The 20,281-nt window shown below is 39.0% G+C and overlaps 1 protein-coding gene across 2 annotated transcripts in view; it reads left to right on the top strand.

Moving 5' to 3' along the window:
- The window catches only part of LOC132683338 (uncharacterized), a 474,926-nt gene that overhangs the window by 315,795 nt on the left and 138,850 nt on the right, over nt 1-20,281 (top strand). For both annotated transcript variants that reach the window (XR_009612169.3, XM_078432189.2), the window contains exon 6: nt 3,611-3,771. The gene's annotated coding sequence lies outside the window, so the exon portion shown is untranslated. The remainder of the gene's footprint in view (nt 1-3,610; nt 3,772-20,281) is intronic.

Below are 20,281 nucleotides of genomic sequence, written 5' to 3'. Positions count from 1 at the left end.
CTCACCGTATACTGTACAATGCAAGAGGATAGAGGTAAATTGAGAACCTATGAAGCAAAAAGGAACCAGAACCTGATTTGGAAAATCCTCCGCCTTTTAATACTGTAAAAAATGTAAAGTATTCACTGCAGAGAACTCTAAGACTGTGGCTGAACAACTCTCTGGTGAAGAAATTAGGTATGTGACTCATGGAGCCAATGGAATATCTCAGGAGAAGCCAGGAATAGAGACAGGATTATCCAGAAGGAGCCTGTGTAAAATTATCCTAACAGTGTGGATCCTCCTGGTGTACATGGAAGACTGACAACATTTTTGAGATTTTATTTTTACCAATAGAAACACTAACAATGAACTCGGAGGGACCAAAATAGGATGAAATTAAGGAAGAATGACTCTGAGCAGAGGCCATGACTAGTGGGAGACCTTCACTGCCACAGAGAGCAAAGCATCCAGCCACAGATCATTATTCTCAGGCCTTAAAACCTAATGGAACTTGCCTGTTAAGTTGTGACCTTGTTTTGGACCCATAAGAACTTGATTCCTTCCATCTTCTCCCTTTCAGAATGAGAATGTCTGTTATATGCTTGTCCCACCATTGGATTTTGGAAGCAGACAACTTTTCTTCAGTTTTACATGCCCACAACTAGAAAGGAATTTTGCCCTAGAATAGATCATACCCAGCGTTTCAACCATACTTATACAGATTATTTAAATGGGATTTGGAACTTTTTGAGCTGATGTAGTGTTTATATAAGAATGGGCTAATAATTTCAGGGATGCTAGGGTGGGATCAATGTCTTACGTGTGGAATAGATATGAATTTGTGGGCTTTGGGGGGGGGGGAGACAGAGGGCACACTGTATATGGTCGAGTAATTTCCACCTCCAAAATTCATGTCTACATGAAACCTAAGAATGTGGCCACATTTGGAAATACGATTTTTGCAGATATAATTGGTTAACAAAATGAGGCCATATAGGATTAGAGTAGGCCCTAAATCCAGTGAGTGGAGTACTTGCCAGAAGATGTTGTGAAGACAGAGGCAGAATTTGAAGCAGTACATCTAGAAACCAAGGAACACCAATGATTGCCAGTAACCACCAGAAGCTGGAAGAGAAGCATGAGACAGTTTCTCCATCAGTACTTTTAGAAGGAACCAAACTTACCAACAGTTGAATTCCCATTTCTAGCATCCAGAGCTGTGAGAGAATACATTTCTGTTGTCTTAAGCCATCTAGTCCGTGGTACTTTGTAATGACATCCCCAGGAAGCTATTGTTCCCTCTCAAAGAAAATATGCCATATATACACTTTTTATATTCAACTTAATTTTATTGTAATGCTAAAATTTTTGCCGCTGCTGACTACTATTATTGAAAGCAACTAACATTTACTGAACAATTCTGAATTTCCATTAATAATCCTCACAACTACTGAAACAGGCATTATTATCCCTAGTTTACAGATTTGGATATTCTAATCTGTATTAGGGGGAGGGATCTTACAGTATTAAGCAGAAAAGTCAGTATTTAAATTCATATCTGTTTAAGTCCACTGTTTATAGTCTACTTATTAATTTATAAAGAGAAAAAAATGAATTATTCTAACATATAACAAGACTTTAACTCACACTGAGCAAAGAAAAGAGCACTCATCCTTTATCAGTGTCCAATCTATATGTATTTAATTTTCTTCTCCGACCCTGCAAGATGTTGCCCAATGTGTCATCAATCAGGATGAGCTTACAAATTCATTTAGAAGGGCAAGCACATTCAAGTGTGCCGTATAGTCAATTCTTTTTTCAATGAGAGTTCTCTCTGACAACCACAAAGCTTTTATATTTAAGCAAGCCTAATGACAAGACCATTACTTCAAGTATTGACCAGAACTTGCAAACAGAAGAGCAAGGGGGAGGTTCTCCTAAAGCTGTTATTCCAAAATGGGAGCAGGTGAATAAGTGCATTACTCTCTTTTAAGTAGAATTTGCCTTTTGCTCTATATTAGTTCATATTTGTGAACTCTAATGAGGCTGATTTATAGCAAAGTTATTCTTACCTTTTAAAAGGTGCATCTGTTCTAGTGATGGTACCAACAATAGTGCTGTGACATTCATTAAAAGTAAAATAAGAGTGTTTGGGTTGAGAAGAAAGATTGTGTGGCTCACCTCCAGTTTAAGCTGCCTCCAGCACTGGAATTCAGACCTGCTGGATATGTCAGGGGGACAGAGGACTGGAGAGACTTCTGAGGGAGAATTCATTTTAAGGAGTGATGAGGACACCCAAAATAGGGCTCCTCTATTAACAAAACTTTAGCTCTAAGATGGGAGATGTATTAGTTTGCTGACACTGCCATAACCAAGTAACAGACACGGTGGCTTACCCGACAGTAATTTATTTTCTCAAAGCTTTGGTGGCTGAAAATGTGAGATCAGTATGCTGGCAAGGTTACTTTCTTCTAAGGCCTCTCTCCTTGACTTGTAAATGGCCATCTTCTCCCTTTGTCTTCACATGTTGTTCTGTCTGTGTGCAACTGTGTCCAGATTTCCTCTTCCTATAAAGACATCCATCATTTTAGAATAGAGCCCACCCTAGTGACCTCGTTTTACCTTGAGCCTCTTTAAAGGCTTAAGCCTCTTAAACAGTCACATCCGAAGTACTTGGGGTTAGAACTTCAACATATAAATTTTGGGGAGATCCGAGTATAATAGGAGAGATGGTTCTAAGTACACTATTGTACTTGTCAAAAAATCAGTCCCTGACCCAGATGCCCATAGATTTATGTGTAATTCCTTTTGAGGTTTGAGAGATGCAGACTATGAGGCACTACAATAACTCTGTGGTAAAACAGAATAGTAGGAGTGAATGAAGCATTTTTCACTTCTGCATTGACCATAGTGCCTGTGGAGAATGCACTGGGTTCAGAATGTTAGAGATACTGAAGGAATAAAAAATTTTGCCTGACTGTAGCAAGACTTTGCTTTCAACTTTTGCTCCTCTACCTATTGCTAAACCCAGTGATTTGATGGATAGCTGTTAAACTGGATTCAGTCCTGTGGTCCCTACACATTTTATGATTAACACAACTTCAATTTATTCATACTTTTCAAGAATTTGGACAGTGTAGGGCACCCTGGGTGGTTCAGTCGGTTCAGTGGCCTACTCTTGATTTCAGCTCACTTCGTGATCTCATGGTCCTGAGATTGAGCCCCTCTTCTGGTTCTGCACTGGGCATAGAGGCTGCTTAAGATTCTCTCTCTATTTCTTTCCCTCTTTTCTTCCCCCACTCACATGTGCCCTCTCTCTCTCTCTCTCTCTCTCAAAATAAATAAACTTTAAAGAAAAGAAAAAAGTTTCTGTCTCTCTCCTCTGCCCCTCCCCCACTCACACTCACTCTCTCTTTCTCTCTCTCTCTATCTCTGCCTGCCCCCCCCCCCAGATAATTTGGACAGTGGAAATTATCTTTAAAAAATGGATTTTGCCTAGCTATCCTCAAATATTCTTATAAAGTACTTAAGCATCTTGCTATCCACAAAAGTCATGGCTGTTTCCATGTTTCTATATTTCAGTAAAATGCTTGAGCTAATGACTCTTTTTTTTTCTTCTTCCACAAAGAACCACATTGGCTCTCTGAGGTATCCATTTCAGCAGGGATAAGTTTCTGGCAGAGGAAGAAGCAACAATAATGCCCAGCAGAAGTGCCAGCAGCAGCAGTAGACATTGGTAAAAGGGATGCCAATGTCTGATGGAGACGGTTCAGCCATGGGGAACAGAGTGTAAGTCAAAGCGTCTTCCTACAGTTTTCAAACAGAGTGGTCTTGACAGCAGACATCCCTGGGAGAAGCTGAATATGGAGATGAAAAAGAGGGCAGAATCCATGTGGCTGGTTACAGGCTTTATCTATGAGTATATAAAGCAGCCTTTAGGAATATAGGATGTTTTAGGGTACTTTGACAGGGACTGAAGTTTCACTGATAACAAAATGAGGGGACAGGTGTATAAATGGGCTATTATGATGTGACCTAGGACAACAACTTTGTATGATTACTCTGGATGATGCTTTCTAGAGTTGTGTTCTAGGGGGATTATTCTGCAGAATTCTGCATTGTACCACAGTCTACATTCATACTATATTCTACAGATATGGTTCTGCCTGGAACAGCGCAACTGCTCATGTACATGAAATATAAACCAATTTTGAGTCCTAATTTGGGTTGCTTTTAATAAATACCTTGGATGTACTTATTAATTTTTCTGGTTTACAATGCATTTTCACATATATAATTACATTTTTATCTTTTTAGCCTCACAAACTCTACTAGGTAAGCATTATATAATTCATATCCATTGGGAAATTGAAGAGTTATTTTGCTATTTCTACCATAATATATTGCAATAGCACAATTTCTAGCATATAGAAAGTGCTCAATAAATATTTGATAACCAGGCATAATATAAATTCATGCATAATATAAACCTATGAAAAATATATGTTCAAATAGAGATTTAATTATGATAAAATAGATGTTTTACATCTTAATGGATATGATAACTGTATTCATGGTCATCCACACAAGTAAGAAGACTAGAGAGCATCTGTGTTTTTTAATTTCATGAAGATAAAAAAGATCCCCAAGATTTCCAAATTGCACCATACTCAATTGCAAATAAATTATATTGTATTTTATTTTCTTCTAGTAGGACTGACACAGGGGACCAAATTAGAAAATAGCTTTCCCATTTTTTTCTTTTTTTTAATGTTTATTTATTTTGAGAGAGAGAGAGAGAGAGAGAGAGAGCATGTGCGTGTGGGTGGGGGAGGAGCAGAGAGTGGGAGAGAGAGAATCCCAAGCAGGCTCTGCACTCTTAGTGCAAAGCCAGATTCCAGGGCTCAACCTTACAAATCATGAGGTCATGACCTGATCCAAAATCAAGAGTTGGATGCTTAACTGACTGAAGCCATGCAGGTGCCCCTAGCTTTCTCATTTTAAGATGAAAATCCATTCATTCATTCAACAAATATGTATTGAACATTTGCTATGTGTCAAGTGTTATTCTTGATGCTGATGAATTGTCATTGGAAAAAAGATCCCTGTACTTAGAGACTTTAGATTCTGTATTTAATTACTTCCTCTTAGGGTTTGCATTATAGCGATTTCACTTTGGAAATCATCATGTAGTTACTTATATAATTTATAGTTAGAGATAATATATGATTCATACTTGTCTTCTTGCACATGACAGAATTCCAACTCAAAATGACTCTAAAGAAAAAAAAATTATTGGGTACATGGCTGAATACATGAACTCATGTTGAATCAAGAGGTCTCTGGCTTCCCCAGTATTTACTATATTTTCGCTTGCATTGGCCTTGTTTGCTAGAAGCCTATCTACACAGGGGCTTCTAGACCTACAAGCTTACATTCTACCAGATTAGTAATTCAAGGGAACAGAACATCTCTATTCTAACGAAAGTCCCAGAAATTACTATTGCCAGTTATAGTTGGTTTCTATGTCCGTTCATGAATAAATCACTCCCACTGAGACAATGGCTTCATCTCTTAAGCCAATGGAGGGACTTGTCTCCTCTGAAAAACTTAAACTCTTAATAGATTGAAAACAAAATGGTGTGTTTTTTTTTTTTACTTTTATTTATTTATTTATTTATTTATTTATTTATTTATTTATTATTTTTTAAAATTTATATCCAAATTAGCATATAGTGCAACAATGATTTCAGGAGTAGATTCCTTAGTGCCCCTTACCCATTTAGCCCATCCCCCTTCCCACAACCCCTCCAGTAACCCTCAGTTTGTTTTCCATATTTATCAGTCTCTTCTGTTTTGTCCCCCTCCCTGTTTTTATATTATTTTTGTTTCCCTTCCATTATGTTCATCTGTTTTGTCTCTTAAAGTCCTCATATGAATGAACTCATATGATTTTTGTCTTTCTCTGACTAATTTCACTTAGCAAAATACCCTCTAGTTCCATCCACATAGTTGCAAATGGCAAGATTTCATTATTTTTGATTGACGAGTAATACTCCATTGTATATATATACCACATCTTCTTTATCCATTCATCCATAAATGGACATTTGGGCTCTTTCCATACTTTGGCTATTGTTGATAGTGCTGCTATTAACATGGGGGTGCATGTGTCCCTTCGAAACACCACACCTGTATCCCGTGGATAAATGCCTAGTAGTGCAATTGCTGGGCCATAGGGTAGTTCTACTTTTAGTGTTTTGAGGAACCTCCATACTGGTTTCCAGAGTGGCTGCACCAGCTTGCATTCCCACCAACAAGGCAAAAAAGATCCTCTTTCTCCGCATCCTCGCCAACATCTGTTGTTGCCTGAGTTGTTAATGTTAGCCATTCTGACAGGTGTAAGGTGGTATCTCATTATAGTTTTTTGTATTTCCCTGATGATGAGTGATGTTGAGCATTTTTTCATGTGTCAGTTGGCCATCTGGATGTCTTCTTTGGAGAAGTGTCTATTCATGTCTTTTGCCCATTTTTTCACTGGACTATTTGTTTTTTGGGTGTTGAGTTTGATAAGTTCTTCATAGATTTTAGATACTAACTCTTTTTTTTTTTTTTTTTTTCAATAGAAATTTATTTTATTTTTTTTTTTCAATTTTTTTTTTTTTATTTTTTTATTTTTTAATATATGAAATTTACTGTCAAATTGGTTTCCATACAACACCCAGTGCTCATCCCAAAAGGTGCCCTCCTCAATACCCATCACCCACCCTGCCCTCCCTCCCACCCTGCCCTCCCTCCCACCCCCCATCAACCCTCAGTTTGTTCTCAGTTTTTAACAGTCTCTAATGCTTTGGCTCTCTCCCACTCTAACCTCTTTTTTTTTTTTTTTTTTTTTTTCTTTTCCTTCCCCTCCCCCATGGGTTTCTGTTATGTTTCTCAGGATCCACATAAGAGTGAAACCATATGGTATCTGTCTTTCTCTGTATGGCTTATTTCACTTAGCATCACACTCTCCAGTTCCATCCATGTTGCTACAAAAGGCCATATTTCATTTTTTCTCATTGCCACGTAGTATTCCATTGTGTATATAAACCACAATTTCTTTATCCATTCATCAGTTGATGGACATTTAGGCTCTTTCCATAATTTGGCTATTGTTGAGAGTGCCGCTATAAACATTGGGGTACAGGTGCCCCTATGCATCAGTACTCCTGTATCCCTTGGATAAATTCCTAGCAGTGCTATTGCTGGGTCATAGGGTAGGTCTATTTTTAATTTTCTGAGGAACCTCCACACTGCTTTCCAGAGCGGCTGCACCAATTTGCATTCCCACCAACAGTGCAAGAGGGTTCCTGTTTCTCCACATCCTCTCCAGCATCTATAGTCTCCTGATTTCTTCATTTTGGCCACTCTGACTGGCGTGAGGTGGTATCTGAGTGTGGTTTTGATTTGTATTTCCCTGATAAGGAGCGACGTTGAACATCTTTTCATGTGCCTGTTGGCCATCCGGATGTCTTCTTTAGAGAAGTGTCTATTCATGTTTTCTGCCCATTTCTTCACTGGGTTATTTGTTTTTCGGGTGTGGAGTTTGATGAGCTCTTTATAGATTTTGGATACTAGCCCTTTGTCTGATGTGTCCTTTGCAAATATCTTTTCCCATTCCGTTGGTTGCCTTTTAGTTTTGTTGGTTGTTTCCTTTGCTGTGCAGAAGCTTTTTATCTTCATAAGGTCCCAGTAATTCACTTTTGCTTTTAATTCCCTTGCCTTTGGGGATGTGCCGAGTAAGAGATTGCTACGGCTGAGGTCAGAGAGGTCTTTTCCTGCTTTCTCCTCTAAGGTTTTGATGGTTTCCTGTCTCACATTCAGGTCCTTTATCCATTTTGAGTTTATTTTTGTGAATGGTGTGAGAAAGTGGTCTAGTTTCAACCTTCTTCATGTTGCTGTCCAGTTCTCCCAGCACCATTTGTTAAAGAGACTGTCTTTTTTCCATTGGATGTTCTTTCCTGCTTTGTCAAAGATGAGTTGGCCATACGTTTGTGGGTCTAGTTCTGGGGTTTCTATTCTATTCCATTGGTCTATGTGTCTGTTTTTATGCCAATACCATGCTGTCTTGATGATGACAGCTTTGTAGTAGAGGCTAAAGTCTGGGATTGTGATGCCTCCTGCTTTGGTCTTCTTCTTCAAAATTACTTTGGCTATTCGGGGCCTTTTGTGGTTCCATATGAATTTTAGGATTGCTTGTTCTAGTTTCGAGAAGAATGCTGGTGCAATTTTGATTGGGATTGCATTGAATGTGTAGATAGCTTTGGGTAGTATTGACATTTTGACAATATTTATTCTTCCAATCCATGAGCAGGGAATGTCTTTCCATTTCTTTATATCTTCTTCAATTACCTGCATAAGCTTTCTATAGTTTTCAGCATACAGATCTTTTACATCTTTGGTTAGATTTATTCCTAGGTATTTTATGCTTCTTGGTGCAATTGTGAATGGGATCAGTTTCTTCATTTGTCTTTCTGTTGCTTCATTGTTAGTGTATAAGAATGCAACTGATTTCTGCACATTGATTTTGTATCCTGCAACTTTGCTGAATTCATGTATCAGTTCTAGCAGACTTTTGGTGGAGTCTATCGGATTTTCCATGTATGATATCATGTCATCTGCAAAAAGCGAAAGCTTGACTTCATCTTTGCCAATTTTGATGCCTTTGATTTCCTTTTGTTGTCTGATTGCTGATGCTAGAATTTCCAGCACTATATTAAACAGCAGCGGTGACAGTGGGCATCCCTGTCGTGTTCCTGATCTCAGGGAAAAAGCTCTCAGTTTTTCCCCGTTGAGGATGATGTTAGCTGTGGGCTTTTCATAAATGGCCTTTATGATCTTTAAGTATGTTCCTTCTATCCCGACTTTCTCAAGGGTTTTTATTAAGAAAGGGTGCTGGATTTTGTCAAAGGCCTTTTCTGCATCGATTGACAGGATCATATGGTTCTTCTCTTTTTTTTTGTTAATGTGATGTATCACGTTGATCGATTTGCGAATGTTGAACCAGCCCTGCATCCCAGGAATGAATCCCACTTGATCATGGTGAATAATTCTTTTTATATGCTGTTGAATTCGATTTGCTAGTATCTTATTAAGAATTTTTGCATCCATATTCATCAGGGATATTGGCCTGTAGTTCTCTTTTTTTACTGGGTCTCTGTCTGGTTTAGGAATCAAAGTAATACTGGCTTCATAGAATGAGTCTGGAAGTTTTCCTTCCCTTTCTATTTCTTGGAATAGCTTGAGAAGGATAGGTATTATCTCTGCTTTAAACGTCTGGTAGAACTCCCCTGGGAAGCCATCTGGTCCTGGACTCTTATTTGTTGGGAGATTTTTGATAACCGATTCAATTTCTTCGCTGGTTATGGGTCTGTTCAAGCTTTCTATTTCCTCCTGATTGAGTTTTGGAAGAGTGTGGGTGTTTAGAAATTTGTCCATTTCTTCCAGGTTGTCCAATTTGCTGGCATATAATTTTTCATAGTATTCCCTGATAATTGTTTGTATCTCTGAGGGATTGGTTGTAATCATTCCATTTTCATTCATGATTTTATCTATTTGGGTCATCTCCCTTTTCTTTTTGAGAAGCCTGGCTAGAGGTTTGTCAATTTTGTTTATTTTTTCAAAAAACCAACTCTTGGTTTCGTTGATCTGCTCTACAGTTTTTTTAGATTCTATATTGTTTATTTCTGCTCTGATCTTTATGATTTCTCTTCTTCTGCTGGGTTTAGGCTGCCTTTGCTGTTCTGCTTCTATTTCCTTTAGGTGTGCTGTTAGATTTTGTATTTGGGATTTTTCTTGTTTCTTGAGATAGGCCTGGATTGCAATGTATTTTCCTCTCAGGACTGCCTTCGCTGCATCCCAAAGCGTTTGGATTGTTGTATTTTCATTTTCGTTTGTTTCCATATATGTTTTAATTTCTTCTCTAATTGCCTGGTTGACCCACTCATTCGTTAGTAGGGTGTTCTTTAACCTCCATGCTTTTGGAGGTTTTCCAGACTTTTTCCTGTGGTTGATTTCAAGCTTCATAGCATTGTGGTCTGAAAGTATGCATGGTATAATTTCAATTCTTGTAAACTTATGAAGGGCTGTTTTGTGACCCAGTATATGATCTATCTTAGAGAATGTTCCATGTGCACTCGAGAAGAAAGTATATTCTGTTGCTTTAGGATGCAGAGTTCTAAATATATCTGTCAAGTCCATCTGATCCAATGTATCATTCAGGGCCCTTGTTTCTTTATTGACTGTGTGTCTAGATGATCTATCCATTTCTGTAAGTGGGGTGTTAAAGTCCCCTGCAATGACCACATTCTTATCAATGAGGTTGCTTATGTTTATGAGTAATTGTTTTATATATCTGGGGGCTCGGGTATTTGGCGCATAGACATTTATAATAGTTAGCTCTTCCTGGTGGATAGACCCTGTGATTATTATATAATGCCCTTCTTCATCTCTTGTTACAGCCTTTAATTTAAAGTCTAGTTTGTCTGATATAAGTATGGCTACTCCAGCTTTCTTTTGGCTTCCAGTAGCATGATAAATAGTTCTCCATCCCCTCACTCTCAATCTAAAGGTGTCCTCAGATCTAAAATGAGTCTCTTGTAGACAGCAAATAGATGGGTCTTGTTTTTTTATCCATTCTGATACCCTATGTCTTTTAGTTGGCGCATTTAATCCATTTACATTCAGTGTTATTATAGAAAGATATGGGTTTAGAGTCATTGTGATGTCTGTAGGTTTTATGCTTGTAGTGATGTCTCTGGTACTTTGTCTCCCAGGATCCCCCTTAGGATCTCTTGTAGGGCTGGTTTCGTGGTGACAAATTCCTTCAGTTTTTGTTTGTTTGGGAAGACCTTTATCTCTCCTTCTATTCTAAATGACAGACTTGCTGGATAAAGGATTCTCGGCTGCATATTTTTTCTGTTTAGCACACTGTAGATATCGTGCCAAGCCTTTCTGGCCTGCCAAGTTTCAAAGGAGAGATCAGTCACGAGTCTTATAGGTCTCCCTTTATATGTGAGGGCACGTTTATCCCTTGCTGCTTTCAGAATTTTCTCTTTATCCTTGTATTTTGCCAGTTTCACTATGATATGTCGTGCAGAAGATCGATTCAAGTTACGTCTGAAGGGAGTTCTCTGTGCCTCTTGGATTTCAATGCCTTTTTCCTTCCCCAGTTCAGGGAAGTTCTCAGCTATAATTTGTTCAAGTACCCCTTCAGCACCCTTCCCTCTCTCTTCCTCCTCTGGGATACCAATTATGCGTATATTATTTTTTTTTAGTGTATCACTTAGTTCTCTAATTTTCCCCTCATACTCCTGGATTTTTTTATCCCTCTTTCTTTCAGCTTCCTCTTTCTCCATAACTTTATCTTCTAGTTCACCTATTCTCTCCTCTGCCTCTTCAAGCCGAGCCATCGTGGATTCCATTTTGTTTTGCAATTCGTTTAAAGCGTTTTTCAACTCCTCGTGACTGTTCCTTAGTCCCTCGATCTTTGTGGCAAGAGATTCTCTGCTGTCCTGTATACTGTTTTCAAGCCCAGCGATTAATTTTATGACTATTATTCTAAATTCACTTTCTGTTATATTATTTAAATCCTTTTTGATCAGTTCATTAGCTGTTGTTATTTCCTGGAGATTCTTCTGAGGGGAATTCTTCCGTTTGGTCATTTTGGAGAGTCCCTGGCGTGGTGAGGACCTGCAGTGCACTTCCCCTGTGCTGTGGTGTATAACTGGAGTTAGTGGGCGGGGCCGCAGTCCGACCCGATGTCTGCCCCCAGCCCACTGCTGGGGCCACAGTCAGACTGGTGTGTGCCTTCTCTTCCCCTCGCCTAGGGGCGGGATTCACTGTGGGGTGGCGTGTCCCGTCTGGGCTACTTGCACACTGCCAGGCTTGTGTTGCTGGGGATCTGGCGTATTAGCTGGGGTGGGTAGGCAAGGTGCACGGGGGGTGGAGGGGCAGGCTTAGCTCGCTTCTCCTTAGGTGATCCACTTCAGGAGGAGCCCTGTGGCAGCGGGAGGGAGTCAGATCCGCTGCCGGAGGTTTGGCTCCGCAGAAGCACAGAGTTGGGTGTTTGCGCGGAGCGAGCAAGTTCCCTGGCAGGAACTGGTTCCCTTTGGGATTTCGGCTGGGGGATGGGCGGGGGAGATGGCGCTGGTGCCTTTGTTCCCCGCCAAGCTGAGCTCTGCCGTCTGGGGGCTCAGCAGCTCTCCCTCCCTTTGTCCTCCAGCCTTCCCGCTTTCCGAGCAGAGCTGTTAACTTATGACCTCCCAGACGCTAAGTCGCGCTTGCTGTCGGAAAACAGTCTGTCCGGCCCCTCCGCTTTTGCCAGCCAGACTCGGGGGCTCCGCTTGGCCGGCGAGCCGCCCCTCCGCCCCGGCTCCCTCCCGCCAGTCCGTGGAGCGCGCACCGCCTCGCCGCCCTTCCTACCCTCTTCCGTGGGCCTCTAGTCTGCGCTTGACTCCGGAGACTCCCTTCTGCTAATCCTCTGGCGGTTTTCTGGGTTCTTTAGGCAGGTGTAGGTGGAATCTAAGTGATCGGCAGGACGCGCTGTGAGCCCCGCGTCCTCCTACGCCGCCATCTTCCGGCACTCCCATCTAGATACTAACTCTTTACCTGATATGTCATTTGCAAATATCTTCTCCCATTCTGTCAGTTACCTTTTAGTTTTGCTGATTGTTTCCTTCGCTGTGCAGAAGTTATTTTGATGAAGTCACAGTAGTTCATTTTTGCTTTTGTTTCCCTTGCCTTTAGAGATGTGTTGAGTAAGAAGTTGCTGCGGCCAAGATCAAAGAGGTTTTTGCCTGCTTTCTCCTGGAGGATTCTGATGGCTTCATGTCTTACATTATGGTCTTTCATCCATGTTGAGTTTATTTTTGTGTCTGCTGTAAGAAAGTGGTCCAGCATGTTGCTGTCCAGTTATCCCAGCACCACTTGCTGAAGAGACTGTCTTTATTCCATTAGATATTCTTTCCTGCTTTGTCAAAGATTGGTTGGCAATACATTTGTGGGTCCATTTCTGGGTTCTCTATTCTTTTCCATTGATCTGAGTGTCTGTTCTTGTGCCAGTACCACTCTGTCTTGATGATTACAGCTTTGTACTATAGCTTGAAGTCCGGGATTGTGATGCCTCCTGCTTTGGTTTTCTTTTTCAAGATCGATTTGGCTGTTTGGGGTCTTTTCTGGTTCCATACAAATTTTAGGATTATTTGTTCTAGCTCTGTGAAGGATGCTGGTGTTACTTTGATAGGGATTGCATTGAATATGTAGATTGCTTTGGGTAGTATCGACATTTTCACAATATTTGTTCTTCCTATCCAGGAACATGGAATCGTTTTCCGTTTTTTGTGGCTTCTTCAATTTCTTTCATAAGCTTTCTATAATTTTCAGTGTATAGATTTTTTCACCTCTTTGGTTAGATTTATTCCTAGGTATTTTATGGTTTTTTGTGTGCAACTATAAATGGGCTCGATTCCTTGATTTCTCTTTCTGTCGCTTCATTGTTGGTGTATAGGAATGCAACCAATTTCTGTACATTTATTTTATATCCTGCAACTTTGCTGAATTCATGAATCAATTCTCGTAGTTTTTTGGTGGAATTTTTTGGGTTTTCCATATAAAGTATCATGTCATCTGCAAAGAGTGAAAGTTTGATTTCCTCCTGGCCGATTTGGATGCCTTTTATTTCTTTGTGTTGTCTGATTGCAGAGGCTAAGACTTCCAATACCATGTTGAATAACAGTGGTGAGAGTGGACATCCCTGTCTTGTTCCTGACCTTAGGGGGAAAGGTCTCAATTTTTCCCCATTGAGGATGATATTAGTGTTGGGTCGGTCTATATGGCTTTTACGATCTTGAGATATGCTCCTTCTATCCCTACTTTCTTGACGGTTTTTTCAAGAAAGGATGCTGTATTTTGTCAAATGCTTTCTCTGAATATTTTGAGAAGATCATATGGTTCTTGTCTTTTCTTTTATTGATGTGATGAATCACGTTAATTTTTTTGTGGATATTGAACCAGCCCTGCATCCCAGGTATAAATCCCACTTGGTCATGGTGAATAATTTTTTTAATATATTGTTGGATCCAGTTGGCTAATATCTTATAGAGGATTTTTGCATCCATGTTCATCAGGGAAATTGGTATAAAGTTCTCCTTTTTAGTGGGGTCTCTGTCTGGTTTTGAAATCAAGGTAATGCTAGCTTCATAGTAAGAGTTTGGAAGTTTTCCTTCCATTTCTATTTTTTGGAACAGCTTCAAGAGAATAGGTGTTAACTCTTCCTTAAATGTTTGGTAGAATTCCCCCTAGAAAGCCATCTGGCCCTGGACTATTGTTTTTTTGGCAGTTTTTTGATTACTAATTTGATTTCCATACTGGTTATGGGTTTGTTCAAATTTTCTGTTTCTTCCTGTTTCAGTTTTGGTAGTGTATATGTTTCTAGGAATTTGTCCATTTCTTCCAGATTGCCGATTTTATTGGCATATAATTGTTCATAATATTTTCTTATTATTGTTTTTATTCCTGTTGTTTTGGTTGTGATCTCTCCTTTCATTCTTGATTTTATTTATTTGGGTCCTTTCCTTTTTCTTCTTGATCAAACTGGCTAGTGGTTTATCTATTTTGTTAATTCTTTCAAAGAACCAGCTTCTGGTTTCATTGGTCTGTTGTACTGTTTGTTTTGTTCTGTTTTGTTTTGTTTTGTTTTGTTTCTTAGTTTCGATAGCATTAATTTCTGCTCTAATCTTTATTATTTCCTGTCTTCTGCTTGTTTTGGGTTTTATTTGTTTATTTGTTCTTTTTCCAGCATCTTAAGGTGTAAGGTTAGGTTGTGTATCTTCCTTCTTTAGGAAGGCCTGGATTGCTATACACTTTCCTCTTGTGACTGCCTTTGCTGCGTCCCAGAGGTTTTGGGTTGTGGTGGTATCATTTTCATTGACTTCCATATACTTTTTAATTTCCTCTTTAACTTTGGTAGGATGTTCTTCAGTCTCCAAGTATTTGTTACCTTTCTAAATTTTTTCTTATGGTTGATTTCGAGTTTCATAGCGTTGTGGTCTGAAAATATGCACAGTATTATCTTGGTCTTTTTGTACTTACTTAGGGCTGATTTGTGTCCCAGTATGTGGCCTGTTCTGGAGAACGTTCTGTGTGCACTGGAGAAGAATGTATATTCTGCTGCTTTAGGATGAAATGTTCTGAATATATCTGTTAAGTCCATCTGGTCCAGGGTGTCATTCAAAGCCATTGTTTCCTTGTTGATTTTTTGATTAGATGATCTGTCCATTGCTGTGAGTGTGGTGTTTAAGTATCCTACTATTACAGTATTACTATCAATGAGTTACTTTATGTTTGTGATTAATTGATTTATATATTTGGGTGCCATCATATTTGGCACATAAATGTTTACAATTGTTAGTTCTTCTTGGTGGATAGACCCCTTGATTATGATATAATGCCCTTCTGCATCTCTTGATACAGTCTTTATTTTAAAGTCCAGATTGTCTAATATAAGTATGGCTACTCTGGATTTCTTTTGTTGACCATTAGCATGATAGATGGTTCTCCATCCCCTTATTTTCAATCTGAAGGTGTCTCCAGGTCTCAAGTGGGTCTCTTGTAAACAACATATAGATGGATCTTGTTTTCTTATCCATTCTGTTACCCTATGTCTTTTTATTGGAGCATTGAGTCCATTGATGTTTAGAGTGAGTACTGAAGATATGAATTTATTGCCATTATGATGCTTGTAGAGTTGGGGTTTCTGGTGGTGTTCTTTGGTCCTTTCTAATCTTTGTTGCTTTTGATATCTATATATCTATATATCTATATCTATATATATATAGATATATATAGATATATATATTTTTTTTTCCCCATCTTTTCTCCCCTAAGAGAGTCACCCTTAAAATTTCTTGCAGGGCTGATTTAGTGGTCACAAACTCCTTTAATTTTTGTTTGGGAAACTTTTTAGCTCTCCTTCTATTTTGAATGACAGCCTTGTTGGATAAAGAATTCTTGGCTGCATATTTTTCTGATTCAGCACATTGGATATATCCTGCCACTCTTTTCTGGCCTGCCAACTTTCTGTGGATAGGTCTGCTGCAAACCTGATCTGTCTTCCCTTGTAGGTTAGGGATTTTTTTTCCCTTGCTGCTTTCATGATTCTCTCCTTGCCTGAGTCTTTTGTGAATTTGATTATGATATGCCTTCTTGATGGCTGGTTTTTGTTGAATCTAATGAGGTCCTCTGTCCTCTGTGTAGGGGTCCTCTGTGCTTCCTGGATTTTGATGTCTATGTCTTTCCTCAGTTTAGGAAAGTTTTCTGCTATGATTTGCTCACAAAACCCTTCTACCCTATTTCTCTCTCTTCCTCTTCTGGGACCCCTATGATTCTGATGCTGTTCCTTTTTAATGAGTTTTGATTTCTCTAATTCTTAAATCATTCTCTTTTGCCTTCATCTGCCTCTTTTTTTTCTGCTTCATTATTCTCTATAAGTTTGTCCTCTATATCGCTGATTCTCTGTTCTGTCTCATCCATCCTTGCCATTGCTGCATCCATCCGTGATTGTAGCTCAGTTATAGCATTTTTAATTTCATTCTGACCAGTTTTTACTTCTTTTATCTCTGCAGAAAGGGATTCTAATCTATTTTCTACTCTAGCTAGTATTCTTATTATCTTGATTCTAAATTCTGGTTCAGACATCTTGCTTGTATCTGTGTTGGTTAAATACCTGGCTGTCATTTCCTCGTTCTTTCTTTTGGGGTGAATTCCTTCATTTTGTCATTTTGAAGGGAGAAAAGGAATTAATGAGGTAGAAAAATTGAAATAAAAAATTAAAATTAAAAATATTAAAATTAAAAATTAAAAAGACACAGACACACAAAAATCAAATAGATGATGCTAGCCCCTAGGTGTGTTTTTGCCTGGGTGTTGAAAGTGGTTTGACAGACTAGAGAAAAAAAGAGGGGGGGAGAGAAAACAAAAGAAAAAAAAAAAGGAAATCGTTAGAGAGGTTGAAAAAAATGAATACACTGAAGTAGACCAAAATGAGATGGTGGGGTAAAATAGAATTTGAAAAAAATATACACAAAGGTAATGAACATAGTAGAAAAAAAAAATCAAGACAAATATTTTTAATAAAAATTAAAAATAAAAATGAATTTTTTTCTGTATTCAAGAAAAAGAAATGAAAAAGAGAAAAATATTTTAAAAAAGAAAAAAAGTAAATCATTTGAAAATTTGAAAAACTGAATACACTGTAGTAGACTATAATAAAAATGATGGAAGCAAAATAGAATTTGAAAAAATTTACATAAATGCAAAAAAATATAGTAAAAAAAAGAAAGAAAATTATTTTTAATAGAAATTGAAAGTAAAAATGAAGCTTTTCTCTTCCTGCATTCAAGGAAAAGAAAAGAAATGAAAAAGAGAAAAAAGAAAAAGAAAGCAAAGAAAAAGGAATCATTTGAAAATTTGAAAAAGTGAATACACTGAAGTAGTCAAAAATAAAATGATGGAAGTAAAATACAATTTGTAAAAAGTTACACAAAAGTAAAATATATAGTAATAAAAATTAAAGAAAAAATATTTTTAATAAAAATTGAAACTAAAAATGAAATTTTTTTATCTTTCTGTATTAGAGAAAAAGAAGTGTAAAAGAGAAAAATAAAAGAAAGAAAATTGAATAGATGAACCTACTAACAGATTGAAGTAGGACTGAAATTACGTTTTCCCCTAGAAGTCAGTCTCTGTAGCACTTTATAGTCCATATACTGAGCAGGCGGTGAGACTTGTGTTCTTGAAGAGCGAAGTTGGCCCAGTTGGGCGGGGCTCAGTGTAACAACTCCGACCTCCACTAGATGGCGCTGCTAGCCTACTGGGGGTGGATTATTGTTGCGCTCCTGGGTGCATATGAGCATGAGCAGGAAGGGTGAAAATGGCACCGTCCAGCTACCCAGTCTGTTCTCCTGGATCAGCAATGGCGTACTGGTCCTCTGTTCAGCTTTCATCCACTCCCCACTTTTTCACCCTCCGTGACCAGGCCCCAGGCAGTACCTCTCGCCCGAGTTTTGTCTCAGATGCGGCGTTTTCCCCGGCCCCTTACTTCTGAAGGACTGCGGCTTTGACCCGTTCTGCCCCTCTGCAGGAGGGTCTCACCGAGCAATGGCTGAATGCTGGCTGCACCCAGGAATGTTTGCTGGACCCTGCTGCTGCTGGTGCCCTGAGACTGTGGCCGTGCCAGCCCGCCCAAGAAAAAGTTCGCGAGACAGTGTAGCAGCAGCTTTTCAGGGATTATGGAAAATCACAACACGCACCTGGCACCAGGCTTCACCCTTAACGACCTTGTTCCAGCACCAGCGAGTGTGGCCGTTTTCCGGGGTCTGCTGGGACCAGGTGGCTTCAACAGTCTCCACCAAATGTCCTTCCAGCAGTGGAACCGCTTTTCCCTGTGTGGCCTGCGAGAACCTCCTGGACCGCACTCTGTTCCTGGGGATTCGCCCTTCCCACCAGAGCACCGCCAGGTATGGAGCTGCGGAGTTGCAGCCTTTGCTCTCCCCTTGTTTACACTCTTAATGGAATTTAAACCCTCTCCTTTCTCCTTTCTCCCTTTTTAGTTTAGTCCCTGCGGCTGTTTCCAATTTTCCACTTTGTCTCCAGCTGCCTTTGGGAAGGGTGCTTTTCCCGTATTCTCCCTCCCTCCCCAGTCTCTGTCCTTTCTCTGCCCACAAAGCACCTCCCTTCCTGTGCCTTCTCCCCAAGTTCACCTCTCTGTGCCGTGTACCTGCTGAATTCTGTGGTTCAGGTTGTGCAGATTGTTGTGTTAATCTTCCAATCAGTTTTCTAGGTGTGTAGGATGGTTTAATGTTGGTCTGGCTGTATTTCATGGGCGCGAGACACAAAAAAAACTTCCATGCTGTTGCGCCGTCTTCTAAACCTTTTTTCACAAAATGGTGTTTTGTTACCAAAAAAGTGGAATTTAATGATATAACTGACTTTTTTACAGTGAAAATAAGTGACTTTGGAAACAAAGCCAAGTTGTGTCTTAGATTTCTGAGTCCTAGGCCAGAATTTTTCAATTGTACTTCACTGTCAGTTTTTATTATGGAGAGTAAATAAGATCATGAGCTTAATTGTTCTTTGAAAAAGTAATAATGTGCTGAATAAATAGTTGTTATACATGATCCCTAGGCAATAATCTTGAAAGTTCCAGATGTCCTGATTTAATTTGTACATTTAAAGTGTATTCAATCTGAGTGACTGTATTAATAAAGTTATTTGGAAAATATGCTATAATTAGTGGGTTTGTTATTCAATAGGTCTTGATAATGACTACTCAGAGATTATAATAATCTTCTGGACTAACACATGAAAAGTTATCTCTAAAGTAAAGACTGAGAAGTGTTTGGGCAATGTTTCCCCTCCAGTAGGGCTCCTGGGTTCTCCCATAAGGCTCTTGAAAATGGTTTTTTACTTACTCCCTTCACTCAACTCCTTCCAGGCTGAGTACTATCGAACTTCACCACAATGAACTCCTTGGCCTGGTGGCTCTCTTCTCTATTCTCTGACCTACTTTTCTCGTAGGGGAAAGTATTCCTCTTTTATTGCTTGCCTGGGAAGAACCATATATCTTATCTTTTCTAAACATATATTTTCTTCTTCCTATCTGGCAAGAGACGCTTATGGCCTATTAAATCCAGATTTGGAAACATTATAAACCGAAAACCAGTTCTGCTTTCCTTTAGGAGAAGGGAAAGCTTAATAAAAATTTCTGTACAAGTGTGAAGAAATTTTATGGTCCATTCTTTTAACAGAGCAAAGCAAAGAAAATATACAGTTGTGTCATATTAAGATAGTTTGAATCATTTATTATAAAGGCCACAGCTCAGGAATATAGGCACACTAAAATTTAAGTAATGGACTTAGATTGGTTGCTTCCCCAACACCTAAGTTCACATCAATGGGGCATCTCTACAATAATAAATGGTTAAAATTGAAAGAATTGCAAATCTTAGACCTTATTTAAGAAGTCACTGGAGAAACCCAAAGACAATAGGGGAGACAAACACAAATACATCAAAGGAAATTGTAGTCTCCAACACAGCTACAACAAACAATAAACACAGCCTACTGTCTAGCCAGATAAATACAACCTCCCATCAAAAGCCTATTTACCTCAGTAAAAGGCTACCTGAAACATCATGCCAAGATTTAAACAAAAAAATTATAAAGCATACTAAAAGGCAAAAAAATTAAAAAAAAAAAC

Source organism: Panthera onca, chromosome C2 (assembly GCF_046562875.1).
Source record: "Panthera onca isolate mPanOnc1 chromosome C2, mPanOnc1 haplotype 2, whole genome shotgun sequence".
In the NCBI taxonomy this organism is placed as follows: Eukaryota; Metazoa; Chordata; class Mammalia; order Carnivora; family Felidae; genus Panthera; species Panthera onca.
Note: the sequence above shows the minus strand (reverse complement) of the source record. Positions and strands in the feature narration are given on the sequence as shown.